The 21426-nt window shown below is 36.1% G+C and overlaps 1 long non-coding RNA gene across 3 annotated transcripts in view; it reads right to left on the reverse strand.

Annotated features, from left to right (window-relative positions):
• Positions 1-7325: 7325 nt before the first annotated feature.
• The window catches only part of LOC139080776 (uncharacterized), a 157461-nt gene continuing 143360 nt past the window's right edge, over positions 7326-21426 (reverse strand). For all 3 annotated transcript variants that reach the window (XR_011535532.1, XR_011535530.1, XR_011535531.1), the window contains one exon: positions 7326-8556. This is a non-coding gene — a long non-coding RNA (uncharacterized lncRNA). The remainder of the gene's footprint in view (positions 8557-21426) is intronic.

Genomic DNA, 21426 nt, shown 5'->3' on the forward strand with positions numbered 1-21426 from the left:
AAAATATTTGAAGAAATCATGACCATAGATTTTTCAAATGGTTGAATTCTATTAACTGTCAGTTTCAAGAGTCATAAGGCACATTTTAATATGATTACTTAAAACAATAATAGAAAGAAATACGTAGCATGGTCAGAGATTTTAAAAAGGAACATTATACATGCAAGAAAAAGAAAAGAACGTCAGGATACTTCTTGTCAGAACCTTGGAATTCAGAGACTATGGAGCAGCCTCTTTACAGAATTGGGAAAAAAAATCCACCCTAGAATAATATACTCAATGAAATGATATTTTAAAAATGAAAACAAAATTGTTTTCAGAAAATTCAAAGCAAATGTTATTCATTATAATGTCTGTATGATGAAAACTATTTACAGAAGTTATTCAGGCATAATGAAAATAATCCAGGATGGAAATTTTGATCAACACAAAGGAGTGAAATGTGTTAGAAATGGTAAATATCTTGGTGTATATAAAAGATACATTTACTCTTTTTGTTTTCTTTAAATAGTATTGAGTGTTCAATACCAAATGTGATGTTATTGTGGAGTTTTAAAACATATATAGAATTAAAATTTATGGAAACAATAAATCAAAGGATAAAAGGAGAAAATGGAACTATATTTTTGTTTTTTACATTAAATATGAAAGTGTACAATATTTGAAGATAAACTGTGAAAATTTAAAAATGCACATTCTAATCCCTAGAATAGTCATTAAAAAATAAAATATACATAATTAATGAGGCAATAGAATAGATAAAATGAAACTTTTGGTAAATTGCATTAAACATATTAAAAACAATATTTCATGATTGCATAGAATTTATCACATAAATGCTTGCATGGACCAACATTTGGAAATCCATTAATGTATTCAATTGAAGAAAGAAAATCAAAAGCTGATCTCAAAAATGCTGAAATGATTTTGATAAATAAAACTGAATGGTAATTTCTCATAAAGAGCTTCATCAAATTATGAATAGAATGAAACTTGCTAATCTTGAACAAGAGTTGTCAATGAGGGGTGTGGAACTTCAGCAAACATTTTGTTAAATATTGACAATTTGGAAACAGTCCCATACTGGCAAAGAACTAAATAATGATACTCATTATCAGTAATGTTGTGTAGACTTCAGCTAATGCAAAAAGACTAATATAAAATAAGTGTAGGGGCCTGCCCCATGGTGTGGTAGTTGAGTTTGGCATGCTCCACTTCAGCAGCCCTGGTTCCTGGGTTTGGATCCTGGGTACAGACTCACACCAGTTGTCAGTCATGCTGTGGCAGTGACCCACAGGCAAAATAGAGGCAGACTGGCATGGATGTTAGCTCAAGGACAATCTTCCTCAAGCAAAAAGATGAAGATTGACAGCAGATGTTAGCTCAGGGCCAATCTTCCTCAGCAAAAAAAAATAAATAAATAAAAATAAATAAATAAATGCAAACCTTGGGGAGAAAAGGATAAAACTTGTAATTTTTTGCAGATGTTAAAATATTCCTTTCTTTAAAAAAATCCCAAAAACAATCATCCAAAAACAATTATTAGAATATGAAAATTAAGAATTATGTTCAGAAAACATATCAGTGTACAACAATCAAAGTCTTCCCAATGAGTGAAGAATAACCAATTAGAAAATTTAGTGGAAAGAGTCTCATTCATCAAGCAATAAAAACATTAAGATACGAAGAAGAAATCAGACCCTCGCAAACAACACCTACACGCTGCCAGTGCTGAAACTTATGGAAAGACCACAAAAGAAGCTGTGAAGAAATCAAGGGAAAAACAATGTTCTTGCATGGAAAGACACAATTTTAAAGATACTACCTACTTAGGCGTGATGAAAAGCAAGTGGTCAAGGCTAATTCGAATTTGATGCCTTAAGCAACTTTATGCTTGGTGTGGTCATTAGACAGGTTTTGTACAACAAGGAAAAAGTCGTCGAATAACTAGGATGAAATAGTATTTGATCTCAGACTAGAACAGTGGAAGCAATGTCAAAAGGAAAAACAATGGATAAATCTAACTCATAAAAGAACATTTTATATTGAAAGTTTATTATTAAAAATAATAAACTGGAGATAAGCTTTGCAATATCTACAAGAATAGAATCTACAGATATGACCAAATTGATACGACTGCAATTTGTGCTACCCACAATTGTACTTCCCAGAATTTTAGACATCTGGATTTCGTGGACTAAAACTGGAAGTTTTTTTGATTCCAGGGCAGCATAAATGTGTTGATTTGTATTCTAATGTTCTACAGTTAATAAGGCTTACATGCTGTGTCTACGTGTAATTATCCATTTTTCTAGTTCCCACAGTCTGAGTTCAAATATCTACAATCAAGAGTTTGATTCAACTAGCTCAGATTTTTATAGAAAGTTTTTGAAACATTTTTAAAAAAATTATGAGTCAAAATTAAATAGATTTCTTTACTACAAGATGTCTTAAATTAATACACATTATAAATACATGAGAAGTGGACATAATAGGCAGCCTTTCTCCAAAATATTTAAATGATGGAATCTATTTTTAACAAAGCACATTTCAGGACTAGTGTTTCAAAATTGGTAACTGTTATGATTATTACAAAACAATTCCATCTTAAAATCAGGGAATTGATTGACACAGGAAGAAGAGATCAACTGTAGTAAACATTTAGAGAAAAATCTATAGACATACTGGGTCACCATTACCTGCTCTATGTGACATTTCATAGAAAACAATATCTGAGCACAGAACGGGACATGATTCGATGGTGATTCAGCAGTATTTCACTGTTGGTCAATAGCAAAGCGGAATTCAGGAATGAAGAAACTGTACACAGAAGGAAATCGATGTAACCCTGCCATTATACACAAACTTAGTCAGAGTGTTACCTAACAGGCTCCTTCTCTGTGACTCAAGGTAGATGTGCACCACAAGAAGAGGATGCTCAGGAGAACTGATTGGTGAAAAGCCTAGATCACAAGGTTTATCTAAGAAAGGTTACAAGAATGATGTGGCCTCAGCTCAGATTTCAGAGGATGGTGACAGCAGACTTTAAGGAGGTGCAAGAATATTATTGTTCAAATGCTGATGACCGTTTCTACTTAAATGAAAGAACAGGGAACAAAAGTCTAAAGGTACAACTGGAAGAATTTAAGGAAGAAGTGAGATGAAGACTATCATGAAATGTGTTTCTTTAAATTATATCAAAATAATATATATTGTGGTATCTAAATTAAATTGTTAATGTTGATGCTGCCGTGAAGCAAAGGGATAGAATTAATGGTCTTCTGATGTTATTTAAGTTCTGAAAATAATGTATTATATGTGAGTGTTCATGCGTGTTCCTGAATATTTCATTCATATATTACACACATGTGTTATACACTATACTTACTGACATCCCTATTTAACCTAGAATTATTCCAATTTCCTTCTTTTTTTTTTTTTTTTTTTTTTTTGGTGAGGCAGATTGCCCCTGAGCTAACATCTGTGCCAATCTTCCTCTATTTGTTGTATGTGGGACGCCACCACAGCATGGCTTCACGAACAGTGTGTAGGTCTGCACCTGGGATCTGAACCTGTGAACCAGGGGCCACCAAAGCACAGATATGAATTTAACCACTACACCACTGGGCCAGCCCCATTATTCTACATTTTTAATGTAATGTATGTCATAATTAAAAATTACACAATTCTTGACAATAAGAGATCTACTCCTAAAAGATGTTTTAAGTTGTTATTTCCTAATGACAAAAGAAAGACAAAATGTCCTCATTTCTACCAAGGACGTTATCTCTATTGTCAGAAACTTCCCAGAGGAGTAATCATATCTGATTTTGCTTTTTCTTTCCATCATATTATCTAGTTTAAATGGTGATTGTAATATATAATATTTTATTCTGTTACAATCCTTGTGAATCATTTTAGATCTTAAATAATTACAGTACAATTCCTTAGTTTATCTTAAACAGAATGTTAATGCATATTATATCTTCAGCAGAATCTCTCACAATAAACTGCAGTCATGAAGAGAACTCAAATTCAAAAATTAGAAAAAAGAGTCAATTTCTCAAATTTTAGAAAGTTCTGCTCTCCTTCCTCTCCACCCCCAAGGTAAAGGGATGGAAAAGCATTAATGTTACTACATTTCTGCAATCCTGAAATTTTTGAATGCCTTTCTACCTCACCTCAAAACTGAGCTTCACACGTTTCAAACACTAAGTAATAAAGTGTAGGGAAATTTATTCTGTTGTGGAAGACATGATCCAATCAGGGTATTGACTTTTGAGAAAGAGAGCTGGCTGTGTTTACAGCTCACCTCTGCAGAGAATAACAGAGGACTCTCCCGGCAGGTGCCCGCCCTGCAGGGACGACAGTGGGCTGGCTCGGAACAGGCAGGTTCATCGCACAAAAGGGAAAATCTGTCTTAATTTGTACTTCCCCCTCAGGCCTCAAATCCATTTTAAAAATGGACTGAAGCAATAACTAAAGGGATTTGCACCCCAATAAAATCACCCTTTTGAATGACAGCTTTGCTGCTTGGGGAAAATTTACCATAATTCAACTGTTTCTATAATGAGGTGAGCAAAGGTAAACTCAGCTACCTGGACCCAGCCACTGAGCTTAGATAATTATTTCCCAATCAAAAGAGAACATCCTGTTTTTCTTTGGCATGCTCTGGTGTCTGTGAGCTTTGCTTTTTATAGCTTTAATTGAAATTTCATAATCACAGAGTTCAAACACAGAGCAGATTTGAGTCAGTACTCTGGAACAGGATCATTCCCTTAGAGTTCTCCCTGTTTAAAAGGAAGAAAACGATTCCCATGCTTTATTAGACTTCGTGCTTCCGCTGATTCTCTGCGTACGACTCTCTGCTCCAAGAGTACACGCTATTAGAGAAAAGCCTGAGGCTAGCCTCAGTGGGGAAGTGAGGTGGGTGAGCTCACCTAGATTACGGGTTTAGCAAGGTTATTGGAGAATTTAAAGAGAAAAAGAATTAGAAGGAAAGCACTTGGGATTCAGCAAAAGCCAAGATGAATTTGGACCAAATCTGTTGTGAAGCGACGTGTATTTTTAAAGGAAAGGTAATCCATGTTTCTGACTCATTTACAATGACCTTATCAAAATGTCATGTAATGAAAGTTATTCAGGGTCCAATAATTCTTTTTAGCTTCTAAATAGCATTTTAAAACATTTTTTTCTAGTTTGATTATAAATGAACTCAAATTCCAAAAGGTCCAGCAAGGTCAATGAAATTCTCAAGCATCATCATAATGAAACAGAATTTAAACTCTGCACTTTTTCCTTTCTATCCTGAATCATTAAAATGGTTATGAGATGTTTAATTCAGTTGGAGACTTTGGATTGCATAATTGCAATCACACAAAAATCATGAAAAAGCTCCTAGGGATAGATTAAAAAAATTGTCGGTTTTGCACATTTGTTATCCATTGCAAAAAAATAAAGCTAACAAAAAAGTCTTCTAACCTTCTTACTCTACAATGCAATAATGGTTTATTAATGTTTCCTTTTGCATTCATTGACGTAAGACACTCCAATGCTGTATTAGATTCCTGATGCTCACACATTCTCCATGTACTACTTCCTTTATATTTGTCTGCAGAGAAACATGGACAGTTAGAGGTGCAGGTGGTTGTGATAATTTATTTCAAACCCTGAAAGTTAAAATGGGAAGTTGCATTACAGGAAGTTTAAATTTTCTGTCCAAGAGGACATTAATGTTTGGTGGTAGAACCAGTCTGTACTGACACCCAGATCCCCAAATGCTTCCAAGACTGCATGTGAAAACTTTCTGTAATGTGCTCACCTCTCTGCGGAGGATTGTCAAAACCTGCTGTCATTAAGGCCGGTAATTGAGGGAGATTGCCCAAGCATGACAGCCTCTTGCTTGGACTATTACAATTTCCTCATAACTGGTTCTTTGCTTCACTCTTTCTTCTCTACAGCCTATTGTCCACCCAGCAGTGACAGTGATCCCATAGATCTTGTCACCCCTGTTTAAAACCCCCCATGGACTATCAGCTGGTTTCCCATCCCATTTTGACCGACGTTCTCACTCTGACCCCTAAGACCCTATAACCATCTAGACCCTGTCACACTAATAAAGTGATGTTTCGTCACTTCAGCACCTGCTGACCATGCTCTCCTCACACTTGTTCCCAGTCACCAACCACACTCCCGCCTGAGAGCTTTTGAACTCACTGCTCCACTTGCATGAAGTGCAAGATCTTTTCCCAAAACATTGATGAAGTTGCTTCTGTGTTTATACTTCAAAACCATTGGAGAATCCATTCTCATGTATCAGTGGCTCATAGACAGATTTTCTGTCCCACATCTGATCACTCATGAAGAAATTAATTCCTGGTCTTTCCACTTCTCCCAGCTATTTCAGTCAAATTTCCCTCTTTTCCCCGAGATATACACATGGCCCACTCTCCCATTCAGGTCTCCGCTTAAAGTCAGCTCCAGAAAGAGACTTTTCCTCCCTTCCCTATCTAAATAGCGTCTCCTCTTACCCTTGCTGCCTTGGCTGTGTTTACTTTCTTCCTGGAACTCAACACAATGGACAGCATATGTATGTCTCTTTGACTATTGGATTTTATCTGTCTCAGTCACTAGAGTGTAAATTCCATGAGGAGAGACATTTTCCCTGAGCACACTGAACAGCGTCTAGCAGATAGATTCACCCCTAACTACTTGTGGAGCTATGGCAAAATATACCTCTGTAGAGACCAGTGGGAGATTTATATGTGTTTGATTAAAATACTCATTTTCCCCTTTGAGCCAATGTGTGCTCAACATTTGCCCTCGTAACTACTCAGGCCAACGCACTAAAGTACCAGGAAAACATTGATGAAGTTACTTCTGTGTTTATACTTCAAAACCATTGGAGAATCCATTCTCATGTATCAGTGGCTCATAGACAGATTTTCTGTCCCACATCTGATCACTCATGAAGGAATTAATTCCTGGTCTTTCCACTTCTCCCAGCTATTTCCGTCAAATTTCCCTCTTTGTGGGTTTGCCAAAGTAAAAGGAACAATTATAGAAATTTGTCACTAAATCAAAAGAAGATGCATGTTGTTTTTACACTAATGATATGTGTTTTAATAGACTACTCTGCAAGTGAGAAAACTCAAGTCTCCGAGAGCTGGGAGCTTAGCCTCCCCCAGACCTGACCCTGCCCTTCTATTCACAGTGCTTGCTCTACGGTCGTCTGCGGCTCTGGCATTGGACCTACCAAGACAGGTTTGAGGGGGACTGGTGCTCTGATGGCACACGATTCCAATCTCATTAACTCCACCATCATGTTTTTTAGTTTAGGTTCATACTTTTATTAAATTTGGAATTCTGTTACACAAAATATCTTGTAACTACTTATTTATTAGTCATTTCCAAAGAGACCTACAATTGCTCCTCAAATCAGGGGCAATGCAGTTAACATTGAAGAGCATAGAAATTCTAGGATCTGCTTCCATAATTGTAATGACTTTTGGTATCACAAAAGATTAAGGAATAAAAGTGGGAGTCAAGATGGAGATGTCATGTCATCAACAAAAGACTGTCGGGTAATAATACATTTCTATTCTTTATCTTTTCTCAGTTACCTGTCTAATATCTCTTTGGATTGAGAACCATGGCTAAACTTGTTTATAAATGCACTGCGACTAAGGCAAAAAGGCAGAGTGCATTCAAAGAAGAATAAGCAATAGTTGCTGGTCTTGTTGAAATGATGATGTAATCATAAATGCTTGAAAGAGGTATACATAGGATATTTGAATTTAATAACTTTGTTAGTAAGGAATGTAAAATCACAGGACATACTTCAAATGCTTAGGTGAAATATACATCCACAAAATATATTTGAAGTTACCATTGCATTATCTTAGGATTTCATATTCCTCATCCTCTCTATCACTATGTATTGTGATATATCACCATCTTTGCTCTCTAGTTCAACAATGATGACAGAAGAGAGGAATGCTGACGTAGAGAGAAGCTATATTCCAAGTCTCTTCTAGGGTCAAAAGGGTTATTTATGGGTTTAGGGAAGGCTGCAAGTGATGTCCATATCATATAGACATATGATAATGAAAAAGAGAACTTTCATTATTCATCCACATTCAGAAGATGTGAAACTATGCTTTTTACAAGGCCTGTTTCTGACTAGCAACAGCAGTGTTTGGATTTGTCTCTGCACTGACCATACTGGAAGTTTAAATTTTCCAGTCTTCCCTTAAGCCATAAAGGATGGGTAGAAAAAACTACAAAGATGCTTTTTAACCAGTTTCATGGCATTTACCTATGGGATATTAGCATACAAAATCACCAACACAGAGCAGGTGGATGTCAGCCAGGTACCAGTTTGGAAGCAACACTAAAAGCAATTCACTTTTGTTAGTTTGGACATGTGGAGTTGACGGATAATGGCAGTACACTTGAGCAGCTGGTCATATAGGAAACTAAAACAAGTCTGGTCAGAAACAGAGGATCTGCCTTAAGAACGCCCAGAAGCACAATTTGCAGCATAACTCTGGATTTCTGGAAAACAGAAAGAGCAAAACAAATTAATTTTTGGAACAATAATCACGAAGAAGTCTGTGTAACCCAAGTTACACACAGCTAAATATCAAACACAAGACATCACTAACTTAGAACAAAGGTATACCATCCACACCAAACCAAATGAAGTCAATGAAGACTCATCACACAGGTGGATAAGTTTATCAAAGTCCTTCACATTCTCCCTGGTAGCAGACAAGACTGGTTATTAGAAATGGAACAGTAAAGCTAACAGAATTATGGGAAAAATATAATGCCCTAAATTCTTTGTTTTGTTTGTGTTTATTTAGATATCAGCCTTTGTTGTGTTTAACATGTTAGATTGGCTTCAATAGGCTAAACTTGTCGTAAAATCTTAAATTCCAGATTTCCAAAGTAAGTGCTATTCTCTGAATTAAGCCAAGGAAGTTGCCTGAGGTATGAACCATGTTTGGAAACTGTATTCTTAATAACAATATTTTAGAGAGGGGATGTTCTCTAGAATATTATGAGAGAAATACACAGGTACTTGACATGGAGTTGTAAAATGAGCGCTTTTCATTGGCAAGAGAGCACGTTGATTCTGGACTCATAAGCATCACCTCCTCTTCCCCGGGCACAAGGAAGAATGGAAAAAGACAAAGAAAGAATCTAGAAGAGCAAACCGAAAATATGTAGCAAACAGTTGGTCTCAGGTTATTATTGTTAGCTACTCAAAAATACAGAAATAGGTCGCAGAAAAATGCTCCACCATAATCTTGGTCAACTTTAGAGGTGTGTGAATAATTAATAAAACAATATATGTAACATGCTTAGCCCAAGAAAGGCTGGTTCCTTTCCTTCCCCTTCTCTGGTAAATTACTAGTGTCATTGCAGTTGTTGATGTCATCTTGATTTATCCTACATGGAGTGTTTGGTATTTTATTAGCTCCATCAGTGGAGGAATAGAAAGCCATGTGTTTGTTGCAATGTTTGCTCAAGGAAGAAACAGAGGAAATAATTATGGAACGCCTGCTTGTGAAAGGCACTTCAAGCATTTAAATACGAGATCTGACAAAGTTAGATATTGTATGTTTAGCTTAGACTGACTTGTAGTAGGAGAGTCTGGCAAAATATTCTTCATGCTAACTTTTCCTCATAACATCTAAATAGTATTTCTCCAATGAATTTTTCTTCTTATATTTATGATAACTTTGTGTGTAATAATAATTGTAGGTAAAATGATAAAATACAATATAGAGTATAAACAGATAAATTTTTTAAATATCTATTATCCATACTTTGGATTACTTATAATCATTACAATTCATTATCTTTATTTTTATAGAATAATCACCAATATAAAACTTTAATAATATAATAAAATTAATTAAAATTATTTATATGAAATTAAATAGATTTTACAGTATTGAGAAAATAATCTACAAATAAAATATTATCATTATTTTCCATTTAAAACATACGAAATAAGCAAGTAATTCAGTTGCAAATAAAAGTTATGGTAGAAAAGTATCCTTTAAAGGACTATAAATTGATTCCACTGCAGTTTCATTTCCAGAAAGATGGATTAGAATTCTTTTCCCTATTATCCCCACTAAGTACAACTAGAAAGTTTGATCATCTCTCTTTAAAACCAACATAAGAAGACTCTGAAAGGTGGAGAAAAGAAGGAAGACCAACTAGAGACCACAAGACTCAAGGAAAAACACAGCTGCGAGTTCCCTGGATTTTCTCTTAGCCCCAAATATCCTGCATTGGAGCTGGAAAAGGACGTGGCCCAAAGCAAGAGCAGGTGCAGACGAAAAGTGTTCCAGCTAAAGTCTGTCTCTCGAGGAAAACGACCTGGAAAGGACTAGCAAGACAGAAAACTATGAGACAGCAAAAGTTCTACTCTAGTCAAACACCTCAACAAAACCTGTGACCCCAACCCCAGCACCACCATCAAAGGCTAAGTGCAAAGCCTAGACTACCACCCTAGCCAGGCTGTAATAAGGCTGATCAGCCCAAAGCTGGGTGGTATCAGAGCAGGCCAAAAAATATACCAGGACTGTTATGGGCTGAGCTGTGTCTCTCAAAATTTATATGGTGAAGCCCTAAACCTCAAACCTCAGGATGTGATAACATTTCAAAATGGAGCCTTTAAAGTGGTAATTAAGTTAAAATGAGGTCCTGTAACGGGCCCTAATCCAATATAACTGGTGTCCTCATAAGAAGGGGAGATTAGGACACAGACAGGCACAGAGGGAAGACCAAGTGAAGACAGAGGGAGAAGGGAGCCATCTACAAGCCAAGGAGAGAGGCCTCAGAAAGACCAGCCCTGCTGACACCTTGATCTCAGACTTCTAGCCTCTAGAACTGTGAGAAAATAAACTTCTGCTGTTTAAGCTATCTCGTCTGTGGCACCTTGTTACGGTAGTCCTAGGAAATAAATACAAGGCCTTTATACCTTGCTAAGAAGTAATGAATCACTCCCTGCCTCATGGTGACAGTAGAAAGAATGTAGAAAGCCCCACTCCATAATAATGGGACACCGTTTCTTTCCTCACTGGGGTGGTGTCAAGGAGGCCAGATGGAGAGTCAAGATTTTCACTACCAAACAGCAGTAAAAGTGATCCCAATCACAGAGGCCACATGTGGAGCAGGAATGAGTTGCTTCTCCCACTCCCAGCCAGGGTGACATGAAGAGAGACCTAGTGGAAGCTAGAACTCCCACTCCTCTGCCCTACCAGCAATAACTAGGAGCTCTCCCTCCCAGGTGTCAACAGAGGCTGAGTGGGGAACTCAAACCTCTAGACCAACCTGGCAGTAACAACGTGGCACCACACCTCTTCCCCAGCCAAAAGAGAGTCAGAAGAGACCAATGAAAACAGAAGATTTAAATAAGATTGAGATTCTTAAAATTAAATACTCCAAATGCCCAAGTTTAAATTTTTTTAAAAAAATCACCTATCATACCACAAATAAAAAAAAATTCAACTTTCATGAGCAAATACAATCAATAAGTGTCAATACTGAGACTAGATAGATTTTAAAATTATCCGACTTAAAAAACATCATCTGATTTTAAAGCAGTCAGTATATAATCTACCTTAAGAACCTAGGAATTGAAGAGCCATATAAACCCAAAGTGAGCAGAAGGAAAGAAGTAATAAAGATGGGACCAGAAATCAATGAAATTAAAAGAGAAAAACAATAGAGAACATTAACAAAACAAAACCTGTTTCTCTAAAAGGTTAATAAAATTGATCAGCCTCTAGCAAGACTTATAAAGAAAGAGAGAATACACAAATTATCAATATCAGGAAGGAAAGAAGGGATATAACTACAGACGCTGCAGACATCAAAAGAAAAGAAAGAGAATACTACAAACAATGCAACACACATAGATTTGACAACTTAAATGAAAAAGACCAGTCTCCCCAAAAGCACAAGTTACCACAACTCATCCATCATGCATTAGATAATTTAAATAGCCCTAGGAGAATTAAGGAAATTGAATTCATAATTTAAAAGTCTCTCCCTGAAAAAAAAACTCCAGGGCCAGATGTTTTCACTGGAAAATTCTATCAAATATTTGCAGAAGAATTAACCAGTCTACTCACTGTCTTCCGGAAAATACAAGAGGGAGCAATTCTGAATTTATTTATAAAGTCAATATTATTCTGATATTAAAACCAGAAAAATACAGTAGAAAAGAAAAGAAAACTATAGATCACTATTCTACATGAGATTAGATGCAAATATTCCTAACAAAATATTAGTCAGTAAATTCAGTAATATATAAAAGCAATAACACAGCATGACAAAGTGGGGTTTATTTCAGGGAAGTGAATTTAGTTCAATATTCAAAATTCAACTTATGTAATTCATCATATTGACAAACTAATAAGAAAAATCAAGTGATCATGTCTGTTGTCAGAGGAAAAAGCATTTTAAAAAGTTCAATATTCAAAATTTAAAAATTCAAAAAATATTCATGATAAACACATTCAGTACCTGGGACTCAGGGGCAACTTCTTCACTTTCATTAAGACCTTCTACAAAAACCTTCAGACAACATCATGCTTAATGATTACTGAATGTGTTTCCTCTAAGATTATAAGCACAGCAAGGATACTATCCAATATAATGTTGGAAGTTCTCGCCAATGCAATAAAATAAGCAAAGCAAAGCAAAGCACAAAGATTGGAAAGGGAGAAACTATCCTTATTTGCAGATGACTTGATTGTCTACACTGAATACCCTGAAGAATCTACAAAGAAACACTCAGAACTAATAAGTGAGTTCATAGTGTCACAGGATACAAAACCAACGTCAAAAAATCAATTGTTTCTATATACTATCAACGAAGATGTGGAAATGAAAATTAAAAATGCAATATCATTTACAATCACTCAAAAAATGAAATATTTATATACAAATAAAACAAAATATGTATAGAGCTTTTATGCTGAGAACTGCAAAACACCAATAAATAAATCAAAGAAGACCTAAATAAGTGGAAAGATATACTGAGTTCACGGATTTGAAGACATACTAAGATGTCAATTTTTTCAACATTGATGATGGTTTAGGCAATTCCTATTAAAATCCCAGCAATATTTTTGCATATACAGATAAGATTATTTAAAATGTATATGGAAAGGCAAAGGAATAAGAATGGCTAAAACAAGTTTGAAAAATAAAGTGGGAGAAAGCATTTTACCTAAATTTAAGACTTATTATGTAGTTATAGTAATCCATAAGCTATGGTATTATCAGAATATATACATAGATTAATGGAACAGAATACAGAACCCAGAAATAGCTCCACACAAGTATATCCAACTGATTTTAAACCAAAGTGCAAAAGCAACTAAATGGAGGAAGGACAATGTTTTCAAGAAATGGTGCTGAAGCAATTGGAAATTCATAGGCAAAATAATGAATGTCAAGCTAAACTTCACATCTTTTACAAAAATTAATTCAAAATAAATCATAGACTTAAATGTAAGCATAAAAACATAAAACTTTTAGAAAAAAATAGGAGAAAATCCTGGGGACCTATGACTTGGTCAAGAGTTCTTAGACATGACACCAAAATCATGACGTATAATAGAAAAAGAATAATAAGTTGGACTTTATCAAAAGCGAAAACATTTAATCTGTGAAAGAATGTGTTTAGAAGATGAAAGAAAATCTGCAGAGTGAGAGAAAATATTTACAAACACTTATCTGACAAAGGAAGAGAACCCACAATACATAAAAAAAAACCTCTAAAACTCTCAATAGTAAAAAAAAGTGAAAATATAAAACGAGCGTAAGACGTGAAAAGACATTTCACCACAGAGGATATAAGCTAGCAAATAAGCCCATAAAAGGATGTTCAGCATAACTAGCCACTAGAGAAATGCATAAGAAGACCATTCTTATTTATCACTACTCATCCGGTGGAGTAGCTAAAATAAAAACAAATTACTGACAATATCAAATGCTGGTGAGGACGCAGAGAAATGGGATCTGTCATACATTGCTGATTGGAATGTAAAATGATGCAGTCACTTTTGAAAAAATTTGGTGGTTTCTTTTTGAAAAGTAAAGTTTATTTGGTATGTGAGACAGAAATCACTTTCCTTCGCATTATCCCAGTAAAATGAAAATGTATGGCCACACAAACACATGTGCATGGTTGTTCATAGCAGTTTTATTTTCAACAGCCCGAAACTAGAAACAACCGAAATATTCCTCAATTGGTAGATGGTTTAACAAACTGTGGTAAATATTGCCATGGAATACTATTCAGCAATGAAAAGGAACAAACTATTGATACATGCGACAGTTTGGATGGATCTCAAGGGCATTATGCTGAGTCAAAAAAGCCAATCTCAAAAGGTCAGGTAATGTATGATTCCATTTATAAAATATTGTTGAAATGACAAACTTATAGAGATGGAAAGCAGATTAGTGATTGCCGGGGTTCAGGGATGGTGGACTAGAAAGGGGCAGCATGATGGAGATTTTTGTAGTGATGGGATAGTTCCATATTTCGATTGTGGTGTTTACACCAACGTACATGTGATAAAATGACACAGTGTATGAGTATACATTCCCGTTATGCCAATATCAATCTCCTAGTTTTGATGTTTTACTCTAGATACGTCAGACATAGTCACTGGGGGAAGGGTTGCACACAAGCCTTCCGTAACTATTTTTTACAACTTCATGCAACTCCATAATTATTTCAAAACAAAAAGTTTTTTGAAAGACCACAAATCACAAATTCAGGAAAAGTTAATTTTAGAGCCTGAAAAATATCACAAGAATTGGCAACCATAGTATTCCAGAAAAATCTTAGAAAAAATCCCAACAAGGTGGTGAAGGTTGCTTATTTCAAAGGCCTGTAGGATTTAAGGTATATGCAAACCATATAGTTTTAAAATGCAGTCCTCCGCAGGAAGAAAGGTGGGAAGCAACAGATGTTTCTTTGTTCACTCCACATCACTATGCCACTAGAGAAATGCACTAGAGAAATGCCCAAAAAACACTCTGAAATTCAAAGTAAAACTAAAACAAAAATGGATTTTTTTGGTCAAATCCAGACACATTAGAGAACTAGTCTCCATATTTTCAGCCTTAGTAGAAAACACAACATAATGTTTCTGTTTCAGAAAAAATGAAAAAGTAACCAACTTCACCAACATTTCAGGGAAGCTTCCTCTTACACACAGACTGGATTGTTCACACCTGTTAAATATTCCCATAAAACTTCACATTTCTCTTTAACTTATTAAACTTATAAAAGAACATAGTTTAATAACTGTCTTTCTCAGCAGGCTATAAGTTTCTTGGAGAAGGGCCAAACAAATATATCTCCATATAGATTGGTTGATCAATCAATCTATATAGATCTATAAGTGTCTCATTAGCCACTGTTCCCTGTTGCACTAGCACACTGAATTGTACATCGTATATACTCAATATTTGTGGAATAAATTATTTCTCCTTTTAACAAATGAAAATCTGAAATTAATTAATTAAGGAAGATCTTGCCCAAGGCCAAAAGCTAGTAAATAGTAGCAGAAGTTAAAAACAAAGATATAAACAAGAGGTTAAGAGTGAAGTTAAAAAGAAAAAAAAACAAGAGTGGAGAGATTTTAATACTTTATCTTTAGTTCCGTCTAGCAAACCTTTATTGTGTCTATTATGTTCAAACCAATGTGTTTCCTGTCTGGCCTTTTGAATTTAGGAATATTAGAAATGTTAACTGGCAGGAACCACAGCAGAACAAGAAATAGTCATGATTTCCCACAATGTGAAAACTTGAGGAAAAGAGATGGTTTTGGAGTTAACATTTAAATAAAAACAAATCCTTACGTATTTCTCTATATGACTTCTATTTCTGTAAAGAAAAGAATTCTCACATGGCTTTGTCTCTCTTTAATAAATTAGAGTACAATATATAGAGAATAGTTTTTCTATAACTTAAAACCTAATTAATTAAAAATTAAATGTGAATTACCTGGAGTCTAGCAAATAAAAGTTCTTTCTACTTTTGAAAAATGAAGTTTCCTAATAGGAAGTTAAAGGGAATTTTATTAGACACTAACTGTTACGTCCTTTAAAGAAATCAACTATGTATCCTGATTCTCTTACACAAAACCACCAAAATTTTCCAGCATCTGAGTGAAAACTGAGATGCTTGAATATGAATTCAGATAACGCAGCTCAGCAAAAGGAACTCTGTACATAGAGTCAGAGACTTAAATTCTACTCTGTCATTCTCAAGGTGACACAGAAAGTTCCACGGCAAATGTAATTTTGCTTTTCCTGGGCTTCTAGCTTCTCTATTGCACAATGATGGAATTCTTGCTTAATCTTTCTTGTCTGAATCCATAGGGTTTAATGAGGCACATGAGAGCTGAGGAAGTAAATTACTCTCCATTTATCACTCATTTATTCACTCACTCATATATTCATTCATTTGTTCACCAAACATTATTGAGCAAAGTATATTTGCTCAAAGATTAATAAGATTAATAAGATACTTTCCAGTGACACATATGCAAATAGATAAATCCCATTGAAAAGCAGTACGAAGGACGGAATAACTAACTGTGAAGCAGTTAGAGAATGTTTCTACTTTGAAGCTTAACCTAAGATCTGAAATATGGTGTTTATTCGTTATTTAATTCCATAAGTAAAGCAAACATTTATTGAGCGCCAAATTTATGACAGGCACTAGGCCATGTGCCGGGAATACAAAAGTAACTGGAAACAGGCCTCTTCCATTAGGAGTTTATGGGCTATAACTAATAGCAACGTGTTCTATATTTGAGCACAGATTGCTGCAGAGACATGAAGCTGGATCAGCTAACCCAAAGTAGGAGTCAACGGTCAGGAAAGTGTCACAAATGTGTTATTTGTGTCAGACCGGTCAAGGTTAGGATCATGTGTAGAGATTTCTATTTCCTCCCATATAACACTTAGAGACCACCTCTTCCGCCCTGGTCCAAGTAGTGCTCCACCCTGAACTCCAAGCTAGGTACACAGTCATGCACCACATAATGATGTTTTGGTCAACCATGGACCACATATACGATGGTGGTCCTGTAAAATTAACACCACTCAGCCTAGGTGTGTAGAAGGCTATAATATCTAGGTTTGTGAAAGTACTATAAGGAAGGAAGAGATTTCCTTCTACCCTTCTAGGTTCTTCTGGTTGGCCTAAGAATTAAATTGACAGGAGACAAATTAACAGGAGAAAAACAAACAAAAATTTGATAACATGTATACTTGGGAGAAACCCAAGAAAACCAAGTAACTAGCCAAAATGACTGAAGCCCTCACCTTAAATACCATCCTTAGCTAAAGACAAAAGAAGATGTCAGGCGTGTGGAGAGTCAGGGACTTCAAAGAGAAGGAAGGCAATTCACAAACAGGTGAAAAGCAGCAAAGGTTTTGGAAAGTAAACATTTGCTTGGCCACACAGAAACAGAAGAATGCAGAGGGGATTCAACAGGAGTTCTAGGCTCCTCCCTGTCTACCACCTCATTCTTGTGATGCTACAGTGATAATTCGCTTCCTAGGATGTATTTTTTTCATCCGAATTCTTTTAGGCAGCTAGTGAGGAGGGAACAAGAAAACCTTTCTAAGTCTTTTGTTTCTTAAAAATAATCAGCCTAAAATAATCCTCATGTTAAAGAGACATTTTGGGGTGGCAAATTTTGTTCCCCTTCAGTACACTCTATGATGTTTGCACAACTACGAAATTGCCTAACAACACATTCTCAGAAAGTATCCCCATCATTAAGCAAGGCATGACTGCAATGTCTTAGGCCAGGCCAATCACTGCATGGCATCCTTCTCGCCACAGTGACTTTTCAACAGTGAACATTTTATCCAGGCCTATAATTACAGCAGCCTTTTAGACTAATTGATTCAGGGATGGTAACAGAAACAAAATTAATTCACATATACTGACCCTCAACATTTGTGTAGATGTTACCAATAAGAAACTGGGCTTGAATCTATTATATACTAGACTAGGAGCTACTGGAAGCCATTATGCTACCATATGGAGCTTGTTACTGAAGGTCAAATGGAGCAAAGTAGAACCAAGAGATGGAGTGGGCCAGGGCAGAGATGAGAGCAGCACAAAAGGAGCACTTGACACAGACAAGGTGTAGGTAGGTGGACAACTCAAGAGAGTGTATGAGACAACCAATTTTCTCCATAAATGTTAGAAAAAATGACTTCAGAGGATAAAGGCAAGATTATGGTGCAGAATTTTTGGCAGGAGAGTGACAAAGTGATTTTTGAAAGAGAATTGTCCCTTGTAGAATAAATGAAGTGAAAAAAGACTGGAGACAGGTAAATAAATTAAGGTGTTGTTGATGTCATTCAAGAAAGAAAGATGAGAGCCAAAACTCAGGTGGAAGAAAAGAGAAGAGAAGGGGAGAAATGGCCAATAACACAGAGATAGAATTAACAGGATATGAAGATTGAGAATGACAGGAACACAGGCTGAATTCCAAGTTGTGCCTTGAGACAAAGAATGAATAATGAGATCAGTCACCAAAACAGAAAGTACAAGAAAAGTAGCAAGTTTGGGTGAAAAAGATAGTGAGTTCTGTTTCAATCCCATTAAACTTTAAGTACCTTGACATATGCTGGTAGAGAGGCTCAATAGGTAATTTAAAAGTTGCAGGAGATGAGGTTTTAAGACCTTTTACAGATCAACTGTAAATAGCTATGTACATAGATGAGTTAAAATGGAGTAAGTGTGTAATATAAGATGAGAGAAATTAAGAATGTGACTCTAGGAAAGACAATAAGAAAATATAGTCAGAGAGCCAAGAGAATCTTGAATCCTGGAAGTCAAGGGGAAAGGAGAATGGTTCAAGGAGGGAATACTCTACACTGTTATATGTAGTAGAAATATATTTTTTAAAGATAAACAAGTAACCATTGTATTTGCAATAAAGACATTTTTGGCAATCTTGATGAAAGCTGTTTTAGTGAAGGGATGGGTGTTTTGTTCACTAGATTCAGGGCTATAGGTGGGATGAGAGAAATGCAGACTTTGAGGGTAGACCAATAGTTTAAGAAACCCAGCAGTAAAAAGAAAGACAGAGATGGTGGTGGCTTGAAAGCATGGGGTAGAAAGATTTTGGTTTAGAATTTTTATTTGTTTGCCTATTAGCATGGGAGATAGGGATATTTTTATGCTGGAAAGACCCAGAAGAAAAAATATGGCTGAAAATATGGGTGAAAAAAAAAGTATACCTGATAGAGTGAGATCCATAATGAAGCAGGAGAGAATGAACTTCAAAATGAGAGATTAGAGGGAGGAATTAAGGATGAAAAATAGGGGTGGGCTTGGTTTACTGAATGAGCTGGGCCTGGGTATGGTGGTTGGGAGGGTATTGTGATGAGATGGACATGGTAAAGACATGGAGAAATGGAGAGGTATACCAACATAGGGAGATGAAGATAATTCTTGCCCAATGAATGAATTTAATGAGTGATTTAATGAAAGAAAGAATGAAGTGCTATTTGAACTGGAGATTTGAGGACGACTAGTATCCTGCAAGTGAATGAAGGGCAATTCAGGCAAACGTAAGAGTGTATGCAAAGATGCAGAAGATTAACAGACTTTCCCTATCTCTATGCAGTAGTGAGAGGTACAAAGAGTTGAGTGTAGTTCAGGGTTAATGATGAAAAATAAGACTGAAGAAAGCTTCTAGAGATGGATTGTAAAGGTTTCTAGAGATTGCTTTGCCTTCAGAACTAGATTGTGCATATTTTCACCTGATCTAAGAATCTTTGCTGAGGAGGGACTGTGTTAGATTTCTCTTTAGGAACCTAATGCTGGCAGCTAGGCAAGAGCTCATGAGTTGGGATGCAGCAGGGCATTTTTGAGATGGAGTCTGCTTTGATAACTGAACAAAAGTGAGTGGTAAAGGAAGGGATCAGTTGGGCATGACTCTAATGGAAGCAAGAGAGCATTTTACAAGGTATGTTTTAATTCAAGACTCTTCTGCAGCTCACCCAGATTCTCTGATCAAGTAAAATTATGCTTCTTTCAAACAGTCGATTCATAAGGTAGTTTTCTAGTGAGGACATACCATTTATTTAAAAAATTATTTTAAATGTCTATGATATTCCAGACACTCTGCACAGCCCTGGAAATACAAAGCAAGCTCAATTCCTGCTCCCCACCATCTTCACAGCCTTCTAGGAAAGACGGGGAATAAATGAGAATGACATGATTAAACATGAGAAATACGCATGTGGTAGTGGAAGAGCGAAAGTGAGGACCCGACTGCCCATTGCATGAGGAGAGGTTTCAGAAAGATGAATTTGAATGATGGCTCAGAGGGTAAGCTGTCATTCTTAGAGACAGATAAACGGAAGGCATGATAAGGAGAGTAACAGGGAAAGTAGACGTCTCATTTGAACAGAAAGACGCCTTCCAAGGCAAGAGAGAGTTAGCAAGCTTTTGGAGGGGTTATTCATGGGGTAACATCAGGATGTGAAGCTGAAGGGGCAAAAAGGGTAAATATGAAAGGTCTTTAACACCATGTCATTGTCTTCTCCCTGTGATGATTAGAATGCTGATATTGATGATGGTGAGCATAACTGACATGCCTACAATTAGCATTTATCATGTACTTACCGTGTGCCAACAGTTGTGCTACAGATTTACAGAAACTGATTCATTTCTTTCTCCCAGTCAGCCTATAAGTCTATATTAATACCACTTTACAGATTAGGAAAATTAAGCACAGAGAGATTAAATAAATTGACCAAATTCTCCAACTCGTAAGTGGAGAAGCCAGCATCTGAAGCCAGGTTGTCTACCTTTGTAACGCTGACCGCTCAGTCAGACTGTCCCTGACAGAGATGGGGAAGACTTGAAGGATTTTAAGCAGGAAGATGATCTAACTAACTTGACTATTTGGAACAGTGTCTCTGCTGTTAAAGGATGGCTCCCATATCAGGAACTAGTTATTAGAAAGCTGCTGCAGTGATCCAGGAGCCATAAAATTAAATATAAGCATGGTTGTGGCAGTGAGGATAAAGGACAGATTTGAGACTATTTGAGGGACTAGAATTGGCCAACCTTGTTGATTGATTGAGTTATTAGGGTTGGGGACAAAGGAAAAGGAGGATGATAGTTAGGTTCCAAAATAGGAAAAAAATAGATAGAAATGGTTTAGTAGGAGCAGATGAAGAATTTGGGACAGATTATGTGTGAGTGACCTGTAAGATACGCAAGCAAAACTCACAGGTCTCAATTATACTTAGGGTGAATCTCAAGAGAATGGATAGAGCTTTATATGGAGATTCAGCAGGCATCAAAGCAGAACAGGCATTTGAGGATATGTG

This window comes from Equus przewalskii, chromosome 32 (genome assembly GCF_037783145.1).
Source record: "Equus przewalskii isolate Varuska chromosome 32, EquPr2, whole genome shotgun sequence".
NCBI lineage: Eukaryota > Metazoa > Chordata > Mammalia > Perissodactyla > Equidae > Equus > Equus przewalskii.